This window comes from Anas platyrhynchos, chromosome 8 (assembly GCF_047663525.1).
Source record: "Anas platyrhynchos isolate ZD024472 breed Pekin duck chromosome 8, IASCAAS_PekinDuck_T2T, whole genome shotgun sequence".
Classification (NCBI taxonomy): domain Eukaryota; kingdom Metazoa; phylum Chordata; class Aves; order Anseriformes; family Anatidae; genus Anas; species Anas platyrhynchos.
The window spans coordinates 4193513-4208549 of record NC_092594.1 but is presented as its reverse complement, the minus strand read 5'-3'; the positions used below and the strand labels follow the sequence as shown (position 1 = coordinate 4208549).

The following is a 15037-nucleotide window of genomic DNA, read 5'->3' as shown; positions in this document are numbered from 1 at the left end:
TAAATGTATTAAAATACCAGTGAATTAAACTGTTTACATCTAAAAGGACCTGTGGGATATGCAGAGGTCTGAAGAGGCACTCCAATCAAGGCAAACACAGATGGAGTGGCAAAAGCTTGAAGCACGAATGTAAATGCATTGCTGTCACACACATTTGTGTAAGAGTCATAAACTGTACAAAATAGTTGCTTTGCTCAGCTTACTTTTATTTCAATTCCAGTAAAGTCTTCTTTGGGATTTGGAAAAAATCCCAAAGTAAGGATGTGTGTTCTTTAATTACTGTACAGTCTTTCCCAAAGAAAAATTATTTTTTTCTTTTTTTCTTTTTAAAGATGCAGCAGTGGAAAACTGCTGGGCAACCTTTTATCTCCATCACTTGCAAGTTTCAGTACATACTGTTTCATTTATAGAGTGTGCATTGCACAAGGTGTATCTACTCTTTATCTTCATGTTTTGTTTACAAATTAATGAACTAACATTGTGTTTGTTTACTAAAACATTTAAAACCCATTTTGTTATTACCCGCACATTCCTTGCTAGGTGAATTCGCTAAGATAATCAATAATGCTATTGTCTTAACCTCTGCATTTTCCCAAGTTCACTCTAAGAGAACTCTAAACTTCATCCCATGTGTAAACTTTGTGGCGACCTTTGATGACTTCAGATATTTCAGGAATTCTGCTGCTTTGAAAAAAAAAAAAAAAAAAAAAAAAAAAAAAAGGCTTAATAAAGATATATTAAGCTGTAACTCCCTCACTTACTCTACTCTCTGAAAAGTCTCATCTGGCAGAGTAAATGAAAATGATAACTTACAGCCATCCATTAGAATACCTTTAAAAGAGTTAATGGATGCTTTAAAGGAACATTTTGAAAATAAACAGCATGGATTTCCATCATTCCATCCTTTCTATTCTCATGGAGCACAATCAAACGGGACAGGCTTTGTATATTTTTGGAACCCATTACCAAGACAGACTTCAGGTCATGCACCAGAAAGAACTCACCCACTGTGAAAAGCTCTAAATTAGAAGCCAAAAAGTGTGTGCACATCTTATGCAAAGAGCTTCAACTGAAATCTCATTAAGCAGTCACTGAAACAACCCCTTAACAGATAAGAGTGTAGAAACATAAAAATATGTTTTTTCCCTTTACATTTAAAATGGAAATAAAATTAAATTCAATTAGGCTGCTTTTCTGCCCGTGCTAAAAAGAGCTATTTGCATCAGGAAACAGCCCTACATACCTTGATAACAATCACATTTAAGATTTAATTGGACTTCCTTACTTCTGTCACCAGACCTTCCTGCAGCTTTGATGCTAAAAGAAACACTTATCTATTACATCTCTGCTCCGGCCTGCCATGCTTTTAAGAATGTATACCGCTGCTAGCTAAGACTAGGTTTTTTATTGTAAGAGCAAAAAGACAGAAGTTGAAAACTTTCAAAGCAGAGCATGCTGCAAGACAGGACAGAGGCTGTAATTCTCAATAGACTAAAAGCTGATTTTCAGTTAGGGTAAAGTAGAATATAGATAGTATCAGGTGTGAGTAAAAAATCAACCTCAAATCCAAACTTCCTCATTTCCCCAGCCAAGTAAAAGATTTAAAACGTTGCAAACTATGGGTTGATGACAAACTTTACCATGTCATACGTCTCTAGGAAGGCTCTTCACCTAAATCACAGATACATCAAGATACTTGTTTTTCTAGGTCTTCAGAGACCCAAAATAACATAAAAAAAAACGTGGTAATATTTTTTAAAAAGAGAAGTTCAGAATGCTCACCACTTTATGTAAATTGTTAAATGAATTAGATTTATTGGTAACTGCACAGCCAAATTCAAAACCTGAGTGACTGCCAGATCTCTACAGCACTGATTTATTCCTTTTCTCTTATCTATAGATCTTTTCAAGATCTATACAAGATCCTGGAGTGAAAGGAAAAACAAGTAAGAATTGCTTGGTTCAAAGAACGTACATTATCATGTTGTTTGATGATCCTTGTACAGGTTCAAAAGAAATTTTAGTGTTAAAAGCTATCAGTTTTTATTTCCTTTTGATTTTTAATTAAATCAAACAAATATCTGTTTGTAACCTGAGGGCAGAATTTCACATTTAAATTTTATGTTGTAGGAACAAAGGAAAATTTTTAAAGAGGAATCCTCTGCACATCAGAAGATTCTTAATCTATACAAAAACAGTAAAATTGACCTAAAACAAGATACTGTTGGAAATACTGTACTTAAATGATCGTACCTAGTACTACTAATTTATTTTAAATCACAGTCGATATTTTTAACTAGGAACACAAAATAAAATCATGCAAACAAAACCAGAGGAACCAGCGTGATGTTTATTAGTTTCCAAAAATACACGGTATTGTTAAGAACTTTTTCCTCCACTGTATAAAAGGATGCTTGGTTATTAGGTAACTGTTTTAGCTGTATGTACTGTGAGTTTTCTCATGTTCAGTGGCAGCTATGATAAATTATCCCCAGAAACTAGCTGCATCCAAGCTTGACTTAATGTTGTGCATATTTTCTCGACTTTGTTTGGTATAAACGTTTGCCTCTCCTTTCTGTAGTCGTCGCCTCAGAGCAGACTTCTGCTGTTTTGTCAGCTGACGTTTTATCTTCCTTTTCACCAGTTCCTACAAATAAATAAACAATTCAGTATCACAAGTTTTTGAACATCATTTAGTACTAACATTACCATAATGATACTGTATTCTCAGTACTAACATGAACATGTGGTAGTGAACCTGTCGAGAAGACCACCATGCGCTGAGCAGCTGGTGATCCACACCAGGGTTAACTCGAGTTTGCCCAGGCCTGCCCTGTGCTGTGCTGCCCATACTGTGTGGCCCCAGAACCCCCTGTGGGGCTGCACAAATCCCTTGGCCTGGGGCAAACTCAGCCAGCTTCTTGGGACAGAGGAGCCTGCAGGCAGCTTCCGCCTGGTTCCAGTGATTACCACTGCTCTGTGGTCTTGCCTTTATCTAACAGAGCAGAAAGAAGTTATAAGAACTTCACCTCTTCTCAACAGCAGAAATTGAGCAAGCAGAGTTGTTTCTTTGTAAGAAAATCATGTAATTATCTCAACTGAGTGAAAGGGGAGAACCTCTGCTACAGACAAGGTCTACAGTATAGCTATGTGGTTTGGAGTCAGGGTCAGGGCTCTAGCATTTGAAGGGGTGTACGATCACCTGTGCTATTTTTTTTTTCTTTTAGCGTTAGCTCTAATAAAAAGCATCTTAGGTGATATCTTGCAGAGTTTAGGTGCCTTTCATTCAGGAATCATAATGAACCAGTACTTTTCAGTGCAAAACATATGCCTTCAGCAAAAATGATAATGTCCTGTGCTTGGAGATTTGACAAACATCTTGTAAGTAGAAAAAGGACCAAGAGAGTTTGCTCCAGCACAAGGAGAGATCTCCTTGTCCTTATCACAACCCATGAATATTTTTTACGTCATCATGTTTTCTCCCCCTTTTTCCACCTGAGGACAGGGCTAAGAGAAGCATGGAGGAGCTGAGGTACCTGCTGGTGCAAAATTACCCCACAATCTAGTAACATTTCTTTTGCATTTACCCCAATTTCTCTTGCCTTGTTTTTTGTTTATGATACTGTCAGCACATTAAGTAGTAAGTTGGTAGTTAAGTCAGGAACCAGAAAGTATTCTTTTGGCACTGTTTAAAAACTGCTGTGACTAATACAACTAAATTATGCAAATACAAGGTAGTAAATAAATCCAGGTACCCAATCCTGATTTCAGTAAGAATGCTGTAGTAATTACATAGTATTCACCTGAATAGTAGTTTCCTAAGCTTTACCACATGCAGGTTGACTATCAAAAATGTGAATAAAAAGAGTAGTATAAGATCTGTCTTTCTTTCCTCGGAAGCTTAGCAGAACTCAGTATTTAAACAAGAGCATTTTGGAAATTAAATCTGTGAATGCTCTTTAAAAATATTCCAGAAGAAATTCCTGAGGAAAGCTGGTAAGAACTAGTTTAAATTGGGCCACTGATGTTTTTCTTCTGTCAGTAAGACAATTGTCATCCTCTGCTTTTTATAGGCAGAGCTCTGAAGGAAGGCTTCTCTACTTCTCCCACTTCAGTGGACAGATGACTTCCTTCACAGTTCATACAAGGCTCGCTAGAAGAAACTTTGCAATACAAATACCAGATATTTTCACTATGCAAAAATGTAAATTCACAAAATACTACTGCTCAACCACAGCATGCAAGTCTCACTAGTCTCTCCATCATCCTAAGCCTGACTGTAAGCAAAATGAATAAACAAATCTATCATTTATTATTTAAACTTTTGCATAGTTTGCATTATTTCCTATAATTAAATTGCAGCAGTCCCTACAAAGATTTGTACAAGCACAACAAGACATTTTATTTTGTCTGGAATAGCTTATTGTCTGTAACTCATAAGGCTTTCTTTTTGGCACAGTCACCCAGCTATGACTGCACCTACTGCTATTACTGCTATTGTTTATACATGCCCATATGAATTCCTTCTGTGTGTTTAATCTGGAAACCTGCTTATGTTTTAATGTGTTTCTTCATTGAGAAAGCTATATAAACAACAGAGAAGTGCTAGAAGCAGTAACAGGCATTGGCTCTAAGCAGCTCAGTGGGTCTTACTGCAGTGCCTTTTGTGTTTTTCGTTTTGCAATCACGTTCTGATGTTACAAATAGCTCATCATGCATATCCTTTCTTTAGTTCTAGTATTCAAAAGTTCAAATAAGATTTAACAATGGGCAGAAACATTTTACTTAGCGTAAGAGCATATAAATGGAAAGATTACACAAAGTAAATTGACACAGGATGTTTATGTGGCTGAATCTCTTGAAAGCTGCTTCTGCTTTTATCTTTCTTTTAGAACAGAATATTAGGTACTTAAATGCCATTTGAATATTTTAACAAGTTTGATGTGTCTGCCTACAGAAAAAACGTGTTCGCTAAACAATCAGGAAGGTTTCTACAGTGAGTGACCACTGCTACCACCTACTGGTGTACAGAAATATAATTTCAAATAGGGATCTATAGGCGATTCCAAAAGAAATCCTACACATTTAGGTTAGCAAACTGAAAGGGAAAAAATATGTATCGCATGGATCAGAAGCCAGGCGATTCCTAGCATTTATCCTAGCATTTATCCTAGCTCTTCTTTACTTCATTTCATAATTCAAGGCTAATTCTTTTTCTCCTTAATAAGGCACAAGGCCATGTCCTACAGTAAGAACAGGGATGACTAACAAAAGTCTCTCTTTCCTTCACACGAAGTCCTGTAAAAGTCTTACACAACTTGCAAACATGCTGTTCCCTAACACATTTATTTATGCATAAAACTGGCCTTTCTTCCATTTAAAATTTAGACACACTCTTTAAAATGTGATAGAGGTAGCCATACTGGATAGTATACTGAGTAGGGATGAAGAAAGATGTAAAATTCTGCCACAAAGTATTGATTTATGTAATGCTGAAAGTCAAATTCATATTGCCAAAGACACCATGACTACAATGAATTCATATCTATGTTTCAGAAATGTGGTAAGAGATGTGTTAAAAAGACAGATGAAAAAAGGCCAAGTTAAATCTTTACTCACACATGCAAATTTAAAATACAAAAACATTAATTATGGGCAACAGAATTGATTTCTAGCAACAGAAATGAAATTAAAGTTGCTAATGCCGGAGTAGAGCTTTTGTGAAAGAGCAAAGAACAACACATGAAGTACAGCACTGGATATAATTCACTTGTAAACATGTAGAAAGCATCAGACCTATTTTCTGTGAACATGGAACTACAAACCAAAGATGTACATAGTAGTAATCAATTAAAGACAGTTACTGCTAACTAGGTATTTGTAAAAATATCTTCAACAGCTAAGTCCTAAGATGGTATCAGAGTAAACTAGACAGTAGCAGTAATAATTACCGGTGGAATGGTTGAACAGCTCCCAACACTGCTGGCTGACGTACTTTTAGTTCTTGTTCTGTGCTCCGCAATATGAACCATACTGTCTTCATTTCTAAAATATGTAAATTAATGTTTTATTCCATTCAGTGAGCATCATGTTTCAGTCATTTTTTTGATATACAATCAAAAGTGCTAGCAGAACATTTGAGCACTACAGAAAGAACATTTACATTTGAAATATTAACACTAGTTCAAAAAACACGTTTTATGACAGGAAGGATTATAGTGCAATAGCCACATACATACTACACAAAGTAGTGTAAGAAAAAGAAGCTTCAGAACACTAAAAAGATTAATTCAGATTCTGTACATTGCCTAGGCGTAGAATTTCATGAAAAAGGAAAAATTCAAAAAGAAAACAGGGTATATGAACTTTATATATGCATTCAGGTACATGGGGAGCTTGCAAACTAATAGTTTGAATTTTATATAAGAAGGGGTTAGCTTAAAGGTAAGAAGGAATTTCCAAGTGTGTCAGTAAAGGCATTAAAAGCCACATGGTATGACGTTCAGTAAAATATATTTGAATAATATATTCCAAAGAGCTTGTTCTTGCTAATTTCAGCCGAATGAGGGGCAGAGGCTGAGAAAGAGCACTCTAATTATAAACTCGCTTGTCAAAGCTACTTAGCAGCAGCAGCGTTTTAATATAAAAAAAAACTTTTACTCACATTATTACTAGAAATAAAGAAAAAAGAAGAAAATTTCACCACACCACTAGACAGTAAATATAAGTATTTACCTGTAAGGTCTCAATTCCTTATTTAAAGTTGACAAGTCAACCAGATCAGGGCATTCATCGTTGTCCTTATCACTGCTGCCCTCTGTCTGATTTTCAGCAGCATCGTCAGGTATTCTTTTGTGCTCAGAAAAACCAAGCGCACAACTCTCTGCATCTTCACTGGACTTCGAAAGCACAGGCTGCCCTTCAACCTTTTCTAAGGCTGAACTCAACTCTGACATACTCAGTCCTTGTGAATTTTCACTACTTTCTGTGGCTTCAGCATCTTCACTGTGATAACAAGTCTTCAGAGGTTCTGCTTTCAGAAACCACTTCATATATGAAGTCTGCATTGTTTTCTTTATCTTGGCTGAGGAAGTTGGCGTTACTTTCAGCATCTTCTACAAATTCCCTCTCCTCTGTTGTATGATCATCCTCATCAGAGCACTCCGGGAAAAGCAGCTCATCATCTTCCTGCATTTCCTTTGTATAACCACTGGCAGCAATCTCTATGTCAAGAGAACTCTCTCTCCTGAAAGAAATAGAAGTGAGCTTTCTTTTAATATATCAAATCATTATGCTGTATTTTGGATTAAAAATACTATCAAGTTAGACTATAATTACCATGCTATTAACAAAAAGAGTATACTCCATTGGAACATAGGTAACATATTACAGTGCAGGGCTTTGGGTAGTTAGCAGAATGTAGCCTGACAGAACCAGACTTTCATACAAGATGATTCCATCTTCATAATCAGCACTTACTGAAAGCAAACAATTTGATTTTAACAAATATAATACTTAAATTATGCTTGTGCAAACAGAACGATGAAGGACATGTTGACACACACACAGACAATTCCCCTTTGAGAAAGGGCTCAGAGTGATATAAAACCCTTTTAACTGAATCAGCTTTGCTCTTAAAATATGTGAGAAAATTGTTTGCTTTTCAAAAGGGACAAACTACAGTAGGAAAATTTTGAAGATAATATTTGAAGAGGCGGTCACCACATGTACTAGCATTTTGAAAATTAAATTTAAAATTAAAAACTAAGTTAATACTTGATCCCCCAGGACTGTTAAATATGGTTTTAAGAGTCAGAGAAACTAATTCTGCGTCACCGTAACATTTACGGCATTTGGATGTATCTCTTTCCCCTAGCTGCAAGAGGTAAGACAAAGGAGACAGCAGATTTTAAGACGTGCTTCAGTTTTTGGAAACCACTTTTAGTAACTGCCAGTGAAGACAGTATGGATCCTTTTTACTGTAAGAATGACAAAAATATTTCAAATTGGCTCTTTTTCCCCCTGTTCACTTCTAAAATCATCTCTCAGAGGCATCCATTTTTCTCAGAAAACCAACGTAACTACCATAACATGGGGGAATTACGAGTCAGCTGGCATTTTTTACCTGATATCTTGGAATGATGGGAAGAGCTCACTCTCATAGTTGAAGCGTTTCTTAAAAAACTCCTTAATGCAGTTAACATCCCTGTCAAAATACCTGTTTAAAAAATACAGAATTGTAAAAATGCAATAATCAAGGAAATTAAGTCTACTGGTATGACAAACTTTTACTCTACTTTCTTGCCTTTTATTTGAATATTAATAACCATCAGTGACTCGAAGTGAGAAAGTACTCGTGTAGGTATACATACATAAATGCAGATTATTTCTATTCATTTCTTAATTGAAAGAAATAATATTAACTGAGAAGCAATTAATTACACATTTATCCTAAGGAGATTTCTACTCATTCATGAAACAAATTGCATTTGTAATGTATGGTGAAAACAGTAGAAAAAGAATTTGAAGCAGGCTTATGAAAACAAATCATGGTTGACTATTTGTTGTTATCAGCACTTAACTGGTTTATTTTGCATACATCATTTGTACGTACCATTCAGCATTTGGATGTGATGTTGATATCATCTGAGGGAAATCAATCATAGTGACATGATCATCATTATCCAGTATGAGATTAAATTCATTGAAATCCCCATGAATCAAACCATGATTGCCAAGTTTTACAATTAGATCCATTAATTCACTGTAGACAGCAGCAGGGTCTTCGATGTGGTGTACTTGGCATCTGGAAAGTTAAATAAAAAAGAAAATATCCTGAACCCTGAAGGAATTAATTTAAAAATATAGACAAGACATATGAGTTACATCTGAGAGAATGACAGGGTCACAATTTGAGTCGTAAGGGATCTCCAGAGGTTACTAGTCCAATACTCTGCTCATAGCTATGTCAATTCTGAGATTAGATGAGACTAATCAGAGCTCTACCAATGCGGGCTTGAAAGTTTCCAGGGATGGAAAAATACTGTGCAATCTCCACCACACTGCCCTCATGGGGAGAAAGCTTCTCCTATCTCCAGGTTAAATCCCTCGTTTTAACTAAAGCCCTTTGTCTCTTGTACTCCTATCAAACACGATGGTTATGCTGCCTAATTTAAACAATGGATCAGCGAATTTTTATGTCTGGATTGTTTTAGGTAACTTAGGTCTTCTTGTATTCAAATGCCATTCAAATGTCTCACAAAAAAGTGTTTTCAAGACTAAGCTGGGGATAAGGCAAAGCCAAAAAAAAAAAAAAAAAAAAGCTTAAAGCACTCCAGAATATACTCCAGCATAAACTCCAGAATAAAAGCAAAGTATATGTTTTGCCCCAAAAGTGCGCAGAATAGACATCACCTTATTTTTACAAGCAGAAAAAATAGGCAGCTGTCTTATTATACCAGGAGCTGTCAAGAAGCCGTCATTTACAGCTAATTTGTGATATATTTTGGCCTGAATGCAACACTGTAGTGTTATGAGAACATATCAGTTGCACATACAAACAAAACACAATGGAATTCAAGCAGCTCTGTAATAGGCTGCTGTTGAATATTTTCATATTAACAGCAAAATTAATTGGTGACATTTCTTATAGCCAGAGGTCTGTATCATAAAATATATCATTTGTTCTTTGAATTTGGAAGTCATCTAAACTGGTATCTTCTGAGATGCTGATCACCTGAAATAATTTCTCATCTAGTACAGCATCTCCTTCAGGAAATGCTTAGTTAAAATTGCAGAACTGGGATAGCATGGTAAGCCTCACCTGCAATGCCCACATGTAACTTTAAAGCTTTCTGTCTACAGGACAGATGTGGAACTATTTAACAAAGGCGGGGAAACGGGATAGAATAAAGTCTTAAAAGGCACTTCTTCAATGTAACTCTTCAACTGTATACTTTGGGATTAATTACACTGAACCTTTGTTACTGTACATTATATAGAGTTATCAAATAGCTATTTTGCATTCTGCTATGGAAACAAAACAAGCCATTCATTCACATACAAAATTCAACATTTTTTCATGTTTCTGGATGTTGAAAAACTGAAGAAAAGTAATCTTCCTTGAGCAAAAAACAGCATTCAATGCACACAAATACATAAAATAAAAAATAAAACAAACAAAAAACAAACACCCCCCAAAAAAATCAACACAGAAGTTCTACAATGGCAACTGTACAAGTTGTAATCCTACCTGAATCTTTACCACAACATGGATCATGAACTGGAGCTCAGAACGTGGAGGATACACAACTCAATACTGAATATTTGATATACTGAATATATCAATATTGAATATCATTGAATAGATAACATATAGAACATAAAATTTCTGTGTAGAAAATGGTTGTAGCACTAACCTCTGTATCACATTGCTCCTCTGATGTATTCCGTACTTAAAAAAAAAAAAAAGTCTATTTCCACCAGTCTTTTTGGACAAAGAGAGTATGTTTTTAGTTTTCCTTCTCTCACCAATTTCTCCAAATATAATGAAGCAGAACCCTAGCTGTTCTGGGCCTGACTTTATTCATGCTTTATTCAGCATGATCAGAACTGACTCACACGATAAGGAAAAACGTCATCCCTGCTGTCTTACTGAACCTATCGTTGTTAGGGTTTCTGTAAAACAGACTTCAAGCTTCCAAACTTACAAAGGGTAGCCATCAAGGAGTTCCATAATAACTGCATGCCTGTTGTAGTCTACAGGTTTTGGAACAGGAAATCCTCTGTCATACAAAGCCTGGAAAGAGACAACATATTGAAAAAATAAAAGATAACCATTAAGAAAACATTACATACCTGACAAACTACAAATATAAGATAAGCAGTTAAGCACCATTGCGGAAGCAGCATCCTACACATTATTCAACTGCTAACTGTAAAAGTCAAATCATGTGCTTAAGGAGGAAGAGCAATCTGAACTTTCACTACTAACTATGCTTCTGTATTTTCCAGAGTTTAGTTATCCTGCAGGTGGCAGGAAAACACAACGGGATAGAAAAACAGCAGAATCGTATCTGGTCTGTTAGCTTAAGAAACCACCAGCAGATAATTGGGAATAGGGTGTTAGAAAAAGGTTCAACAGTTCTTGTAAATACAGTTTGGCCTGGTCAGGTAATCCACACTCAGTCTCAGTAAGGCAAAAGTTTCTTCTTAAATATTAATATCCAGTATTACACTACATTAAAGATTAACTAAAGGTAGGCCATAGTATTTTGTAGCTCTGTTAGCTTGCTCTAACCATATTTACCAAATCATTCACTTGATTCACAGAATGGCTCAGGTTGGAAGGAACCTTAAAGACCACCTGGTTCCACCCCTTCTGCCATGGGCAGGGACACCTCCACTAGACCAGGCTGCTGAAAGCCCCATCCATCCTGGCCTTGAACACCTCCAGGGATGGGGCATCCACAGCTTCTCTAGGCAGCCTATGCCAGTGCCTCACCATCTTGAGCACAGAATTTCCTCCTAGTATCTAATCTCAATCTACCATTATTTTAATTTAAAACTGTTACTCCTTGTCCTATCACAACACTCCCTGAAAGAGTCCCTCCCCAGCTTACCAGTAGGCCCCCTTAAGTACTGCAGGCTGCTATTAGCATTCCCTTAAGCCTTCTCTTCTCCAAGCTAAATAACCCTGACTCTCAGCTTTTCTTCACAGGAGAGGTGCTTCACCCCTCTGATCACCTTTGTGGTCCTCCTCTGGGCCCACTCTAACAGCTCCACATACTTCTTGTGCTGGGGGCCCCAAACCTGGATGCAGCACTCCAAGTGGGTCCTCACAAGGGCAGAGCAGAGGGAGACATTCACCTCTCTCCACCTGCTGGCCACTCCTCTGTTGATGCAGCTCAGGAGGCTGCTGGCCTTCAGGGATGCAAACAAATACTTCTGGCTTATGTCAAGCTTTTCATCCACCAGAACATCCAAGTCCTTCTCTGCAGGGCTGCTCTCAGTGTGCTCTCCTCCCAGTTTGAAACTCATCGCTTACAGACCTAACAAATACTCTGTAATTATGTTTGTGGAAGTGATCCAAATTGACAAGACTAAAATACTAGTAGATACTTCACGAATTTTCCCTAGCATATAGTCTTTCCTAAGACAAGGTTAAGTGAAATGGCGATAGTTTATTCACTGCCTTTATTAAGACTCAGATGACTGGACAGCTTCACCTGAAATTTTATGGAAATTGCTTCAGTTCCATACGACTCCATGGCAAAGTTTGATTTTGTCACTTGAAAGTATACAAAATGCATCAGCACTGTCATTCTCTGAAATGTATACTTTAAGTCCACTAAAAAAAACAAATAAAAAGCATACATCCTAACATATACTGCAAATATGAAGTGATGAGAAGATAATCTGAGAAGTACATTCCAGACTATTACATCGTTGTTAATATGGTGCAAACAACCACCTACCTTCATGTAGGCAAACTCTTTCATTGCTGCTAGCCGGGATAAATACAGCCATGACATTTTGTGCCTGTGCTTATGGTAGTCACGCTTATTTTTCAGGCTGCGAAAGGAAGTTCTTCCAAGCCTGTGCAATTTCATTGCAAACTGCTGCTCGTCTTCATTTGCAACAATATAAATATCTAGGAGAAAAAACAGCAGCACAGATCTGAGAAATAAATGGTATCTGACAGGTATATAATGCAACAGTGCAGTGAGAAATCGGTTGCTTGACTTCTTGTAACTGCTATTTCTGGAATAGCAAAGTCTACTACACTTCTTTTAACAGAAAAGACAACCAAATTTGTATATTATGTATTACAAATCTGAACAAGAAGAAGTCATTGGTGAAGAGATTATGCTGCTCCACTAGTAGAATATCATAGAATCATTACGGTTGGAAAAGACCTCCAAGATCATCTGGTTGAACCATCCATCTGATCTGAAACATATTTCAGACTAGGGGATAAGAAGTAACTTAATGGCACACTAGAAAAGACTTCTCTTGACTGGACAGAAAACTCAAGGTACCTCTTACTTTAAAACAGTGTTAGCAATTGGCTATGTTTCATTTTTACCATTTGTCCCCAATAATCCTCTTTTTTTTTTTCGTCATTTTTTAATGACAAAAGACATGCTGTGCCAAATTACAATCAACATATGAGCATGAGAAACCAAGATAGCACTCCAATAGTTTGGACTGTATATTACTTTTTTTTTTTTTTAGGTGGGATGAAACATTTGATGTTAATCTTTTTGACAGAAGGCTTCAAAATTCTTTGCAAGTCACAAGACAACTGTCACCTGTTTGCAAAATACCTTTTAAGGAACCATCCAAGAATTGTACAAAATGGTCAAAGTGGAACAACACTTGTGAAAAAAATCAGATGTAGTCAAGACTCACACAGAACTTGAAGTGACCATAAATTTTGGTGTTTGACAGATTAACTGATATGACTATCCAAAGGTAAATTCACCAAGTTTCCAACAAATTAACAAAAATACAGACCCATTTCTTCTAAAAAAAAAAATTATATACTGAAAACACTTTTTTAAATTACCTGATTCTTTGCCAACACCCATCTGGTTTCCAACAGAACTGATGACTTGCCGGGAAGACAGAGTTCTCAAGGCAAGGTAATCATATCCTGCATTAGTTAACCGATAGCCCTGGACAGCTAGGAAAAAATAAATTACACAACATTTCATTCCATATTATGCATGTATTTCTTTTAAAAGAAGTTTCATTTTGGTCTCTCTTTTATTTTTTTCCTGCTTATGGTACACAACACTCAAATAGTATTTTCACTGTTGGCTAGTATCAACCCAACTTGACAGTAAGTTTAAATTCGTGCAAGCCTTTTGAAAACTAACTGGATAAAAAGTAGACATTTTGTTAGCCCCTTGGTAACACAGGCAGTGACAATGGTTCAAATTGCATAGGATTACTTTGAAAGATGATTACTTAGGAGACACGGCAAGGATTCAGGATTGTTTCAAAGACCTAAACCAAACCTTAATGGTCTGAAAAACGGAGACAAAAAGGAGATGAATTTCATGAAGACTCCCACATTGTGCTTGCAAAGCCAGATGCAAGTGCAAGACTAAAGGAAATCCAACGCTACTAACAGAATGGGACAGAATAAATACTACTTTAGTGATCGTTCCTGACTGGCTGAAGGTATAAGGTTTTTGCAGTCCGCTCCAGTTTGTCTGCTGTAAGACTGTAACACATTTGGGCTGATCCCTATGTGAACTTAAATACTACCTTAGCTAACAATTATTTATTTTATCCACGAATTTGGACGAACGAATCCATGAATTTCAGAAATCACCAACACCATTTGTTGCTGAAGGAGTTCACATTCCCCAGCTAGCCCCAAGGCGAGACGGGGCTCACAAACGCCCCGGACACCCGAATGACCAAGCTACCGCACTTCTGTGGCGCTGAAGAACCGGGAGGAGGCTCCCAGCGCAGGCCCCACACTCACTTTTGGTCCGCTCGTAGGCCAGGAGCTTGTGCTTGGCCAGCTCCCGCAGCACCTTGTTGCAGCCGCCGTGCTTCAGGCTGGTGATGGGCGCCACCAGGCTGCCAGGCACGATCTCGTGGTTCTTCATGCCCATCTCCACCTGCCGGGGGGCGAGAGGGAACGGTCGGCGGCATCAGCGGGGAGGGGACGGGAGGGGAGGGGGGGGAGCTGCGCCTTCCCTTCCCTTCCCTTCCCTTCCCTTCCCTTCCCTTCCCTTCCCTTTTCCCTTCCCCTGTCCCCGTCCCGTCCCGTCTCACCGCGGTGAGCACCCTGAAGTGCTGCCCGCTGAGGTACCGCAGCACGGCCACGTTCAGCTTCCCCATGGCGGCCGCGCCCGCACCCCCCTCACAGGCCTGGCCGGCCTCACGCGGACGCACCGCGCATGCGCACGCCCCCCTCTCCCCTACCTCGCCCTACCGGCGGAGCCTGTTTTGGGTCCTGGCAGCTACATAGAGACGCGTGTCCTCCGATGTATCTTCGCATACCGAGCCGGTAGCA

At 37.9% G+C, this 15037-nt stretch overlaps 1 pseudogene; it reads right to left on the bottom strand.

Annotated features, from left to right (window-relative positions):
• Positions 1 to 2330: 2330 nt before the first annotated feature.
• LOC140003028 (serine/threonine-protein kinase RIO2-like) lies at positions 2331 to 14935 on the bottom strand (annotated as a pseudogene).
• Between the last annotated feature and the right edge of the window lie 102 nt (positions 14936 to 15037).